This window comes from Amphiprion ocellaris, chromosome 14 (genome assembly GCF_022539595.1).
Source record: "Amphiprion ocellaris isolate individual 3 ecotype Okinawa chromosome 14, ASM2253959v1, whole genome shotgun sequence".
NCBI lineage: Eukaryota > Metazoa > Chordata > Actinopteri > Pomacentridae > Amphiprion > Amphiprion ocellaris.
In genome coordinates, this window is record NC_072779.1 from 21,569,760 (window position 1) to 21,584,886 (window position 15,127).

Sequence of the window (15,127 nt, forward strand, 5' to 3'; positions counted from 1 at the left end):
CACAAGCTTGCTAAGTAAAACTTAGACCCGAAATACAATAGAAGCAGGTTGTAGTCTTGGTGCAGAAATGCTAGATATTAATATATAAATTAGACCAATCAGTGACGTTCAGCACTGAAAGCTACACCCCAAAAGTTTTCAGAATCTACACAAAGTACTTTTTTAACCCTCATCAGTACACGTGGCAAAACCTACTTCATCCGTACACTTGGGGTCCAGCTAGACCCCAGCAGTATTTCATCTCTTTCACATTTCTGTACCTGTCCATATCCTCTCAATGTATATTTTCCTAAAACGTGTGTCGTCTATAGATACAAATATGAAAGAAACAGTGAAATTACTATTGATGATTACTGACGTGTATTGTTTACAATATTAGTGTAAGAACTCCTGAATTGCAATGAAACACAATGCAACTGAAGCAGTCATCACAAGAGCAACATAACACAAACATACATAAATAAAATATGCACAGTCCAGCTGGGATCCGCATGTACCCCAAATGATTTTTTTATATATACACCACAAACCTGGTTGGAATCAAATAAGCTTTAGTGTATGTGATGGCAACTACATGGGTGACAACTACCTAAAGGGACTGAAAATCCAACTTACAAATAAAAAAAAATATGACAAGTTATATACCTCGGGGGTCTGCATGTACTGATGAGGGTTAAGAAGTAAAATCATCTACCTGGAGCTTGCCGGACAATGGTTTCCCACTCAGAGTCCCTTAACAGGTTGCTATTCCGATGAAAACATTTGATCGGTGAACTTTACAATACTGTGGCAAACATACGGTAAAGCATAAAATATAAAATTTAGGGATGCTAATGATTACCAAAATAATTGTCATTAATATTTTAACCAATTAAAATAAATTAAATGATAAAGCAGAAGATGGCAGACATGCATATCAAAAAAATTTATTGTACTGTAGCTGTAGTACTTGGTTGTGCCACCAGGTGAATCCTCCTAGGTTTTAATGAGATGGAAACTGCAGCTCTGTTGCTGTGTTTCACCATATAGTGACCTGAGCAGGTGCTCATTCAAGCTACAGTCAATTCTGTGATGGCAAGCTGATCATATTGTGGGGTTTCATTAGCAAAGACCACCAAGACAAAGGCTTCTGTGGTGGTTAACGTCTTCTGAACAGTGGTTGTATATTGAGATCAAGTCTAGGTTTACCAGGACAGCATTCCTATTGCCGAGGGGCTAATGTACCTAAACAGGTTATAGAGCAATTTGAGTGTCTGTGGCTACAGCCTAATCAGCATAGAGACAACCATCCACTGCCTTTCATTTGTTCTGACAGTTAATCAAATACTGATAGATATCGTCGCCAACTACCAATTAAGAAAATTGTTCAAAATGTGCATCCCAAACAAAATTGTACATGCAGTAAGTTTGTGCAATTTGTCCCAGCAATAATGCTTGAAAAGCATGTTAGCATTTTCTCAGTACGCAAATCTCTGTCACCAAAAATCTCTTACAGGTGAATGAATGCTCCAACTGCAGAGTTCTCTCAGAACTGCAGCAGGTAACGAAACAATTTTGTACATTTATGTAGCTACAACTAAAAAGCAGCTTTATCATGTATTAAATGTTTCCCACAGAGTTGAATACCTCAAGTACAACTACAGAGTAGAGGCAAACCAATTTGTTTGTTTACAAATGTCTAGTTTTATTTCTGCAACAGTCCAAATCCCAAAGATATTTAATTTTCTGTGCAGTAAAGACAATGACAAGCTGCGAATCCTCATGGCAGAGAAACCTGAAGTAGAAAAATTAAACTGCTGTGCTTGAAAATGACTTCAGAAAGAACTACATTTACAAAGAAAAAAGACCAAAGCAATCAAAAATGTAGACCTCAGTATGAGCGGTTGGTGTATGCATAAGCGTGTAATGTAAAGAGCATCATAGTTGTAACTAGGGCTGTCAAAATTAATGCGTTAACGAGGATTCATCCATCATTATGATTAATTTGATTTAAAAAAAATTTGAACGTAATTAACCCATCTGCAATGGAGAATGACTCAAAATCCCTGAAACGTCTCTGGCAATGCATTTTGGGCAGTTTGTGCAAGTAGACTTATCGTCGCGCATGCCGCTGCACATGCGCAAAAGGGCAGTTGATCCGGTAGCGGCAGAAACCAACCAACTCGAAATGGAAGACGCAAAACATCACGTGATTCATCGAAATTAATCCACATCAACCATGTGATTAATCTGATTAAAACATTTAATCGTTTGATAGCAGTAGTTGGAACTAAACTAGTATTTCTGTAGCTAAATATTCCACCAATTTGTTGTTTTTAATTGTTTACGCTGTAAAATGTTTCAAAAATAATGACCAAAGCCCATAACAATTTACTGTTCAAGTCCGTTTCATCTGACTGTGAAAACCCAACTATAAGAGCAAATTTGCTTATTTGAGAAAATAAACAAATATTTTTTGGCATTTCTGATTGAAACTAGTGAATTTTTAAAATGCTTCAAATTACTTTTTCTGTCAATTGTTCATGACTGGAGAACCAGCTGGCATTCCTTCTCCTGTTCTTATTTGTCATCACTCAAGTACACACACTGCTTCAAACACAGTAATTGCATTGTTTAAGACTCAAGTTTACTGTGATTAACGTTACTTTGGGACCATCAACAGTACTTATCTCATACCCACTGAATCGTCACTGCGCCCATAATCACAGCAGAGAACACCCTGTCTGGTATTATTGCTGTAATACCACCCACCACATGACAACCTCCCGATGAAATCCTAAAGTGACGTTGTCAGCAGACGAAAATACATGACAGCAACACAGCAGGAATGACCCAATAAAACAAGAGTCCATACAACCAGATTTCTGTGGCAATCTATGGCTATGCTCTGTAATCCCAGGAGGATGAAGCCAAGAGGAGAGAGATGGAGGGAAGGTGGGAGGGGAGGTGAGGGTGTAGAAAGCGTGGGAGGAAGAGGATCCTGACAGGCCACACTGAAGCAGCTGCTTCTACATTTGAGGCAGACTTACTGGGCATGTGTAATCCCCAGGGCTCTCTTATGTGTGTGGTTTGTAGTCTAACCATAAAAAGTACCATGCATAGCATACACATCGCCTATAAAGATAGAGACAAAAGTTCAATATCAGATACAATAAGGATAAGTCCCTTATTCTGAATTGCAAATATTTGACTGTATCCGGGATCGCTCTAAAATGCTCCAGTTCAACACCTCTAAAAAAGGTCATCATTTAAAGTGATTCAGGGAAATTTGTTCAAAAAATAACAAAGCAACGGTATGAATCACAAGTGATTAAGCCTCCCTCTGGACCAATCAGAAACTAATGCGTCACCTTCTTATGACCTGTGATGATCCGTGGTGTGAGAGGCAAGTCTAGCTGGAGAGAAGATCAACTTCTGTGGGTCTGTATGTGTGGCAGCTCATCTGTTAAAGCAAACGCTGTATTGACCAGACAACTGCTGCACATGGGAATATCGACTGCTATGTACAAGTAGAGTGGAGTGATATAAACAGGGTGAGCTGTGGACAGAGACACAGACTACATGTTGAAATTCATCCCATGTCCTGAGCTACAGCAAAGTCCTGCTCTGATATCACACACAAACGTGACATTAACTGGGTGTTTTTGTATCAAAGTGTCAGCCCACATATGCTGTGGGTGTGGAAATACACATCTCTTTTGTTATTGTGTGCAGAGGGAATGAAGTGTGTGCATTAGTTAACAGAGGAAGTGAGTTTGTGTATGCCAAGCAGGCAGTCACGCACAGCAAAGCAGGCTGAGCTTCCCACAAATACCTGATGCAGCAGAAAACCCATAAAATGGCCGACCTTGAAAGAGGACAGAGACTCAGCTCATCTCGGAGGAGATTAAAAATCAAGACTGAATAGTCTCTACACAGTAAACATCCTCACTCTCATCAGGCTGGTAGCTTAACTGAAGATAAAGATGAGTCAGGAAATATTTAGTTTGGTCTCGCTTAACGGTGTATGAAACAGGCATTATGGAGTTTTAGTCAAAAGATTAGAATAAACTCAGGCTTAATTATTTGAAATTTAGTGTTAAGCCCCGCTTAGACATGTACTTCTTTCCATTAATGTGATAGCAACTCAGCGGGTTCATGTCTGAATGAGCACCCTGCTCGCTTTTCAACAAAAGTCTCAACAGCAATTTTACCAGGTTGGACAGAGTAACACTTCCACAACACTATCATCATGACACAAGTCTGAACCACATCCTGTCACATGAAGGATAGATGCACACAAGCTCCACTATTCTGATTTGTGTGATGCAATTAGGGGAAAGGATGTTCCATATTCCAGCATTAATATTGGTCCACAGACATCATAAGAAAACACAAAGCCCAGTTTGGCCAAAGTCATAAACACCCTTTTCATTCACTCTGCTCGGAAATGTAACATTTATTATAAACTGAAATGTCCATAATATAAAAAGTCTATCATGTAATTAATTATAAATGATCCCTGAAAAGAAGAAAGGGTTGAACAGGATGTATTGGCAAGTCACACTTTACCTCAAACAGGTGAGCTATCACACAGAGTCACAGTATACCAGCTGCAGTTAAATAAGGTGATACATAAAAGATACCCTGAAGTTGAGTCACAGCTGTGGGGATATTCTTGTTTAACGGTTGGTAAAGTAGTAACTTTATCAGCTACAGCTGATCAGGGAGAATTTTCAGTTTTTATGGAATCATGAAGAAATTATGGTTGTTAGTTATTTCAACAGTTTGATAAATCTGCTAATGGTTTACATTTAGCCTTTTATTTATTAGTTTTTATTATGCATTATATATCACTTGATGTTCCATCCAATCTCACCAGTATGACAAATATCACAGCGTGCTGCGTCTCTCTCCATTACTGTGGTGGGTATGTCTGAATGAAGACATTATTGTAAAAATGACCTTTGTCTGAAAGAGACTGCTGCCACTTTAACTGATTGATGAAGCTGAGATGTTTTGTATCCCATGCCTGAAAGGAGCTTTACATGGTGACATGCCTGTTAGCTGTGTTTGCAGAAATGAGGACATTTTTGATGCTAGTTTTACTGTCAACAACAAAGAAACAGAAAAGTAATCGACAGCATGTGCACTTGGCAGTAAAAATCTGACACTGTACACTACTTCACTGAAGCTAGTCAAATTAACTTCAGCAGGAAATTGTCACTTTTTTCTGTTATGTTTGGATTCAGTTATAGTTTTCTGCATGTGCGAACAGTTGACTGAAGTCACAACACACCTACAGGCATGTGGCTCGAACCTGGCTTGGTCTGAGAGGCTCCCTATAACTTCGACTGAATTTCATATGAAAACCAGAGTGCCAGGAAGCACTGGACCTCCTCCTCAAACCACTGCTGTTTGAATTTGGCGCCCATATTTACCGGTTTTCAAAATACTAACACTAAACACTTCTACTACTCCCTTGGCTGTTTAAAAATGGTGGTTCTGCGTTTTCACCGTTGATCATTGGTCACTGTAACGTACTAGATTCTTAACTTTGGCCCAGCAAAGAGTTGGTGCCTAAAAACCACCACTTTTTAGAGCTTGGAGCCGGTGCTTAGTTGGTGCAAACACAAAGAACTGGTGCTAAGTCAGGCACTGGCTCTGAACTAGCACTGGAACCAGCTTGGTCGAAAAGGGGCCTGTGAGGCTGTCAGTAGTACTTAGCAGTGACCATGTGAGCATGTTAACATGCAAGTTTGGCAAGTCCATTATATGCCATGTTGATTATCTCAGCTGAATATGTTAGCAAATGTTAGATGGTAGGTATGCCTGCAGTAAATTTCATGAAAATCCAGTCAGTAGCTGTTGTGACATTTCATGCAAACCACTATATTCGATGATAATTTATCCCATAGCTGCAGAGAATTCACTGGTAAACTGGATGGTGGAGGAAAAGTTAAAGGATCTATAAAATCATCATCATATCCAAAGCCATGTCCCTAGTGTGACTAAAAATACTGAACAGAAGCTACAGCGTGATGGTGAGCAGTTTGTGCTGTTCCACAGTTGTGACACCACCGACATCCTCCTCCTTTAAACATGCAAAGAATGATTGTAGCCCCTCTCTCCCTCAATGGAAAGAGCAGACCATTCAAACTTATTGATATGCAAATTAGCCAGTGATGTCAACCTGAGCACTATTGAACCAGGTCTTGAAGGACCCAGGAAAAGCATTCAACTTTGCATGGAGCTTTCCACTCCTTTCTATAGTGTTTTCGACAGCTCGCTAAAATACCAGCAGTATATAGTCATTTCATGGTTTCTGATATGGACAGCAGAGTAGCAAATTGTAAGGCTTGTTCTGCTGTAATATCAAGAGGGCATTAAATCACCACGGAGCTTCTCCAACTACAAACTTAATTTATCACCTGAAAGAACAACAACCCTAGCAGCAAGCAGCCGGAATTCATGCATGTGTCTGTGAAAGTGCAAAACTAGAAAAGCACTCAGAGAGCGCAGTACTCTGCCAATTCTACTCATTCCTCATATCATTTCTGACTGAAATATGTAGTGGGCCGCGTGTATGGATGCAGGCAGCTGACGTAGTTCACTTGTTGTCATAGTTACAGTGACACCATGTCGCTACTTCACAATGATATAGAAATCCTTAACAAATCCTTGGATCCAGACTATAAGCCGCACACTGCCAAATCTAATCAATTGGTCCTTGTGTCATTTCTGACCTTCCCTGAAAATGTCATCTAAATCAGTTAATCCTTTTTGAGTAATGTTGCTAACAGACAAACCAACACTGATCATCACATAACTCCACCGAGGCTGCATTTCCTTGGCGGAGTAATAACATTTGAGGGTTTTTACGTCTCTGTCATCACTACATGAAAACGGTTTCAAAATGCACAACCTGAACCAGTACATTCTACCAGCAGGCTGAACCCCCAGGTTAGTAATTCATACTGACATCTGAATGTAGAGATAGATAGAGTTAATGATTCCACTTGCCATCACTTATTACAGATTACATATTTATTTCTCACGCTGACCGGATATAACGTAAGTCCCACTTCCGGGCCCCTGCAGATTTAAGGTGTGCGCCCCCACATTACTTTCTCAGTCTGCCGCATCCTGTCTCCCTGGTAAGTCGATCGGCATAAGCTCTGCAGAAAATGCTAATTAAGTCTATTTTAGTGGCTAAACTTCTGGCTTTTCGGGGCTTTATGTTTATAAAATATATGCCAAATGCTTTTATGAGATTATCGGCTTGTTGTCGGCAACTTTACTAGCTTGCGTTTAACTTTGCTAGGTACCTCTGTGGTGTCGGTGAATGAATGATTTCTTTTGTGTTTGTAGTATTATCTGGAGTTTTACCACAAGTGCGACTGTGAGAGATTTAACATCAGTGTGTTTGACCAGTGTCCTGCTCCTGAAAATAAACAGCAGATTTGGTGCCAAAGAGAGAATGCTCTGCTTGATTCTTAACACAAAGCAAGAGAGAGAGTGCACAACCGCGACATGAACATCTGATTTAGAGCTCCACAGTAATTAGGATACTTGAGCAGTTCAGCGTTTGCCACTTAAAGTAACACATTGCAGCACTACATAGTAGATATGAGTGTGAAGAAACTGAGTGCAGGAGACTTATTTTGCTGAAAGGCTAAATGAACTCTACAGTGACAAGAGACTCAGTCAAATGGGTGATGGATAAAGTAGGATTAAAATAACTTGAATTACCTTTCAAGTAGTAGCCAACTGGGATTAACAATTTCTTTTTTATATATGCAGTTAAGAACAAAAGTGTACATACACCTGCAAAGACCACGTATATTGCAGTAGTCTCGAGTTTCCAATGACCCCTACAGCTCTTAATTTTCTACAATGGAATCAATGAAACACATTGACAGAAGAATGCAAATAGGCAGTTTAACTATAAATACTTGTTTTTTCTTCATTTTGAGCACAACTGTAGTTGCTCTCTAATCTTTTTTTATTCTTTTTTATTGTCTCCTTTCTGTTCCGTTTGCTGTTTGGTTGCAGCCACATTACCACTAGATGACATTTATGGATTGAAAACATACGCTATAGTCACTAAAATTCAAATGCCAATGATGGAGTAGGACTCAAATTCAGGGAAGACAGAGTTGTAATGTCCCATTAAAGACAAAGATCAATGTATCACACTGAGATTTGTCGGATAGGTCTGAAGTTTTAAGTTCCAAAGAGTTGCTAGTGATAGTGTTAGGGCACTGTATGTTGTTTGTAAAACATATACATTAGTTATCAAATACATTACTGACTCAGGCCTTCAGAGACACACTGGTGAAGCAGGTGCCACTGGCAGTGAAGTGCAGCAGAAATTTACATCTTCTACCAAACAAAAGGTGCCAGTGGTGGTCAAATGTGAAGTAACCAACACCAAGACTTCAGCCAATGATCTTCCCGGCTGTGGTGACGACCCTCTGGAGTGCTTTCTTGTCTCCAGCCGTGTAGCTGGAGAACCATGCACACATGCAATAGGTCAATATGCTCTCTATGTAGCAGCAGTAAAAAGAAACTAAGTTTTTGACTGAGGTGGTTGTTCCTCAGTGTCTTTAGGAAATACAGTCTCTGCTGTGCTTTCTTAATGACTGCAGTAGAGTGTGCGCCCTAAGTCAGGTGTTCCTCTACGTGGACTCCCAGGAATTTGAAGTCTGACACCCTCGTCACACAGCTTTCACAGATGAACAGGAGCTGAGTGTCCACTTTATTCCTCCTGAAGTCCATGGCCATTTCCTTGGTCTTCGCTGTGTTCAGGGCCAGGTTGTTCTCTGTACACCATGCTGACAGATGCTCCACCTCATCCCGGTGTGCAGACTCATCCCCCCCAGAGATGAGTCCCACCACAGTAGTGTCGTCGGCGAACTTCAGGATGCTGTTGCTGGCGTGGGTGGGGATGCAGTCGTAGGTGTACAGAGCACAGAGCAGAGGACACAGCACACAGCCCTGGGGGGAGCAGGAGATGTGTGGTCCAACCCTGACCCTTTGGGAGCGGTCAGACAGAAAGTCCTTAATCCAGACACAGGAGGAGTACGGCAGGCCCAGGTCTAACACTTAACATAGTAAGGTACAGGCCTTATGAATTTTAAACAGAGAGCACAGAACCCAACAATCCAAAGTTACCTTTGGATTCACCATGAGCAAGCAGTCAGGGACGGTTGGAAAGAACACACAGAAAAAAAAAAAACACATCGGGAGGGGGAAAATAGTTAATGTTAGTCACAAGCAGTAACCCTGCAGTAAAGTAGTCTCCAGCTTCAATAAAAAGGGTAAGAACATCAAGTCATAATCATCACATTGTCTTAAGATCTAAAAATAAAACACAGCACGGGAACGGAATGGAACAGGAGTCATTCTTCCAGGAATGAGATGACACAAGTGAAAATCCTCTCTTGCTGTCACCCTCTATTCTACAGCTGAGATCAGCATGAAACTCCCCTTGTGAAAATTGTCAGTCAGCAGGATGAGCAAGTGTGTAAAAAAACATGCTTTTTTAAATAAAAAGGTGAGGGTACAAGCCTGCATACATCAAAACTTAGAGAGGTTAACTAAATTCAGAAAGTACATTTTAGCAATAAACTCTGAATTACTGAGCAATAAATATTGTTACATGCACAGCCTGCATACAGCCCACACAGTGAACACAGCACATCAGCAGAGCAGCAGCAGCTCTAGTCACTTAAATCAGTAAATACAAGCAAAGCTTCTTAGTTTATGTAAAATGCAAGTGTAAAACACATTAAAACATATAGGTGAGAGTCTTTAAGAATCTTACTATTTGACTAGAATTCTGGATACACAGTTTTTCAAAATACACTTCCATTTAATTCAAAAAAGAATTGTGGAGTTATTATTGTGCAAATGTATGTTTATAAGAAAGATGTGTTGGCATTTGCAGAGCTGCACTGTTCACATAATTGTTGAAATTTTCAAGCAAAGATAAGAATTATATGTAGTGAAAAACCATGTCCTGCGTAAGTCATGTCAAAGCCCTTCATCAGTATTCTGGTTTAAAAATTCTTTTGAAGAACATGTCTTTAGATCAAATAATCTATCTCGGCAGCATGCCTATTCTGTGATCTGCTTGACTCTCAGTCTTAGCAACTACCATGTGTCTGTCAGACCTTGACATTTACACTGACAGCCAGTGTTTTTTGTTTAATGAGGCTAGAACCACTCTCTAAATTCCTCTAATTGTGTCAAAGCCCATTCTATGCAGTCTCTTGAATACTGGTAGCAGCCTTGAACCCTTCACTTACTGCCAGCAGCAATGTTCAAGTGAGAAATGTCCTCATACAACCATTTTAAAGGGTAGAACGCGATGCACAGGTGGCAACAATCACACTGATGTTTAGCATCCGGTATCTTGGAAATAGCTAATGAATGTGCTTATTCATGCTGCACCTTGTCTTTATTCTCTATTCAAGCAGCAGAACAGCAAGTAGCAGGGTTGCCTGCTGATTAGAGAGAAACTATTCTGAAAGGTCACTAGCACAACTCAAAGGTTACAGGTTCGATCCTTGAGAACGCCATCTGTGCTGTCAAAGTGTCCTTGAACAAGAAACTGGAACTCCACTCATACAGTGACTTTAAGAGCAACATGCTGGCATGTAGAAAGACCTGTGCAACATTCTCAAGTATGCGATGTGACAAATGGTTTGCTATAAACTGACTGCTCGGTCTTGCATAAAACAGTGTGACTGAGCAGTTTGACTATTCACAACACATACATCATAGGGAGGATAGAGTGTGACCTGCAGCATAAACTATTTATATACCATTGGGAAGACAAGGCCTTTTGGAAGATATGATCTGAGGTTAGATCAAATAAATGACATATCTGAACAACTCATTATGAACATAAAACTACAGAGAAGAGTCAAAAATACTTGATTATCACTCTAAAGGACGCACCAGTTGACTGATCAAAGTTGGAAAGTTATGAGTGGTAAAAAAAAAAAGATGAGTAAGATGCAATTAAAATATGTGGAGATACTGCGTATTCACTTGTGTAATGTCCCTTCATGAAGAAAATCTCTCTCAAACTGGCATTCTACAAGTAAGACACACAAGATGTTGGCTCAGGTAGCTGAAGAAAGGCCTTGAAAATAAAGCTGCTAAGTGTGACTCCAGACTGTTTCTCCAAGTCTACTCTTTGGTGCAACCACACTTCAAGGTATACGTTCAAAGCCATCCTAAGATCTTTAGCCAGTCATTGTTTGGTCTTATCAGATTCCTCCATCTGAGGCAACAAAGCAGATAGTGTGAGTTTGAGTAAACGTTGAATTTAGTTAACAATGGGTGTGGAACAAAGTGGTAAATCAAGGCTGTCACATTCAGAATTTAGAAACACTTAGCTTTGAAGTTGATTGAAAACAACAGCCCTCCTCTACATAATACCATGCTTGAGTGTTTGGTTAGAAAGCCCTGTTAGTCATAAGAGTCTGTTTAATATGCTGGTATGAGTTTGGGTCTCAGAGGACTGTCTTTGAGTTAGCTTAAGAGAAGCTAATCTCACGTGCAGCAGAACATGTGAGGTTGCCAGCAAAAGATGGAGCAAAACCACTCTACCACCATGTTAATAGTGGCGTACATAATGGAGCCTGAATTCAATTGTCTTCAACTAATCCTACATTGTACAGAAGGAAAGAGAAACAGATATTACAGATATGTACAGCTATTATTTATCAGCCTCTTTCAGCCACAGTGGCTGATGTTTGGCAGAAGCTGTATCGTCTCGCTTTAACATGAGATTTCTGATAAAAAGAAGTCATGATCACATCAAAATATTTCCATTCAGTTGATGCCAGTAAATGCTTATTATTTTTAATTATTTATTCCAAAAAAATCAGTATAAATTACTTAAAAAGGCCAGGTGAGAAGAGGTGTATTTCAAATTTAACCACTTTAACTTATTTAGCAAGGTGCACAGGTAATAATTTTAATGTTAACACAACACACCTAGCCGATGTTAAAGTTCAAAGTGCTGGTTTGAAATGGGTGTCACCGGATGGAAACTTTTTTTGTTTGTAAAATGTTCTCCCTCCTGTTTATGAAACAAGGAGGGAGAACATTGGGACTTGTTCATACAACCAAACTTTGTATTTTTGCTATTTGCTTAATGGCGGGTTGCATCTGCGGCATTTAAGTGAAACTATCAGACATTACATTAAATTAAACAATACAGTACAAATCCATCATTTTACCATCCAGACCTAAGTAGAACACAGAGTAACAGTAGTACAGGTAGAAGCGACTCATGTTCAGTGTCAACTAACTGGTTAAGTAATGTTACAGAGAAATATCTACCTAAACTTTGCTAACATTACAAATCCTATCATATCATCATATTATCATATCAGACTAAGACTGTAGCAGCAAAGACCTCAGAGTAGCCACTGAGCTGAGAAAGGGTGCATATTATTGCTTGCAATACTACTTTTGATTATCAAGAAGGTGTTTGTTCTTCAATTGTAGTGTCACTTCAGATTTTATACTGACCAACAAATGCATTAACTGACAAACTTTTGCATATCTACTTGCCACTTGCCATAAACAGATAAAAACAGTTTTTTGCTAACTGACTGCAGAACTTCAGCGATGACATCATGAGGCTTTTTATCCCAAATGAGGCTGACTTCATCTGAGTGATAGTCAGATGACTGCTAGACACACACTTACAGGGAAGTGTGAATCATAGCTGGGGATGAGATCATTAAAAGAGAATTTTTTGTTCAGTATTGGTCCCTCAAACCCTTCTGTAAGTGTCTAGTAAGACCTTCCAAACACAAATTCCTTTTCACTTCTAACAGACTGTCATGGAGACATAGTCCTAAGAAAGTTAAGATGTGAGTCACTTTGCCCTTCAAAAAATGTATCCAAGTGATCAGATTCTAATGAACTAAACAGCCAAAGAGCAGATGAGATGAATGACCTTGAAGCTGATTTAGAAGCTCTTGAGTAGAGCTGGGTAATAAAACTTGTCTTGGTAATAAGCAGGCTAAAATCTGATAAGGTTCCCACTCACAACAGCACACCACAGGGTGAACACGTTTAGTGAATTACCAGAGAAGATAATACAATAGAAAGCAAGATGTGGATCTAAATTACTGAGCTGAAAAATGAGCAGACAGGAGAAGCAGAAATAACAGTAAGCGCTTCCATCTGTACTATAATGATACAGCTTTAACTAAAGGAAGGTAATAGTGATCATTTCAATTGACACATAAACATCTTAATAGAATCAAATTAGGAATATCCCAATTACCAACACTGGGCTTTCTGTCAGTCTTTGAAATTACTCTTGCCACTTATGCTCTTTTGTCTGGTTGCTTCCACTGCTTCAAATCTTCACATGCACACAGAGATGAGGATACAAAGTGGTGTGTTTGAAAGAGAATTAGCTTCACCTCCACATCACATCTCAAATAGTAGGGCATTTACATAGGTAAGATCATCAATCAACACAACAAACTAACAAACAGTGAAAAGGGGACTACCACCGAGGCCAAAGTACTTGCAGGACTTTAATACCATAAAAATAACAACTGTTCAGTTTCCGGAATTTCAGTAGCAACTTGTTACCAAAGTATTGGTTCTTGTGACAATACTGTAATGACCTGCAGGAAATTGAGGTCACTGGGGATTAACCTGGATATTTACAGGTTTCTAAGTCTGTGTGTGATACAGACAGGTGATAAATGAAAGTAGGAACCAACATAAAGTTTCTAAATAAGGCGTTGGGCCACCACATGCTGCCAGAAGAGCTTCAGTGGACTTTGGCATTAATTCCTGAGTCTTTGCAACTACACTGTATGGATGGAGCACGATCCATAAGATATTCCCTTATTTTGTGTTTGATGATGGTGATAGAATGTGCTGTCTGAAACATCAGTCCAAATCTTCCAGAGGTGTTCAATGTGGTTGAGGCCAAATGACTGCAAAGGACATAGCCTATCATTCACATCATTTTGAATTTCTTCTTGAATTTCCCTCGGGATTACTTTCTATCTATCTATCTATCTATCTATCTATCTATCTATCTATCTATCTATCTATCTATCTATCTATCTATCTATCTATCTATCTATCTATCTATCTATCTATCTATCTATCTATCTATCTATCTATCTATCTATCTATCTATCTATCTATCTATCTATCTATCTATCTATCTATCTTCACACTCATTTAACCTTCATGCCCTGTAGATGGGAGCAATGTTATCCTTGAAAAGAGCACTCCTATCGGAATAAATATGCTTCTTCATATTATAAAAGTTATCACTCAAAACAATTGTGTATTGATTTGCAGCGACTCTTCCCTCTACAGGGACAAGTGGACCCAAACCATACCTATAAAATGTCCCCCACAACATAACAGTGGCACCGGATCCCCTCACTGTAGGTTAAAGCTTTGTCTTTAATTTGCTGTTATTGACAGACAGGTGCATTATAATGACCGTGTAAAAGAGCTAACGTCACACCTCTTTCATATCAAGATTGTTTGGCTCTCTCAGGTGTGACAAAGCTAAGGGCACTGCTCCATGCAAAATGTGCTGACAGCCTGTGTTTATCAGTTGACGCAGATACATTAACGGGCAGAGAATCCTGTTTACTGTCAACTGCTGTTAAGTTGTGTTTTCTTGCAGGAGAAAACAAAACTTCTTGATGCATGGAGTAAAAAAATCTCAGTGAAAATCAATTTGAAATCTTTTAGATCTGGTCCAAGTGTTGACCAAAAGTAAAATGAACAGTTCTAAGTTTATGGGGTTTTTTGAGGTTATTGCACAAATGTACATACATACAGTAAAAATCTGCAATGCTGTTACACTTGATGAATGAAGGCTACAGAAACAGCTGCCGCTCAGTAGAGCTGAGAGGGTTTTCTCTGTGCTGCTTTACTTTTGGGACACTGTGGGCAATCCTCTAGAGAGATGTTTTTTGTGTAAATGCATTTTCCACATAAGCACATAGGCAGTTAATACATCTAGTATTTGTTAAAAGTTTGAGCCTCCAGCATTGACTTGACCCCTCACAAATAAGTTAAATGGGAAACAGGAATCATTTGTAAAGCTTCTCATTAACTCACACCG

The 15,127-nt window shown here is 39.4% G+C and overlaps 1 protein-coding gene across 5 annotated transcripts in view; it reads right to left on the reverse strand.

The window, feature by feature from the left end:
- Positions 1-15,127, reverse strand: part of arhgap32b (Rho GTPase activating protein 32b) — a 123,930-nt gene that overhangs the window by 91,059 nt on the left and 17,744 nt on the right. The gene's annotated exons all lie outside the window — the stretch shown is intronic.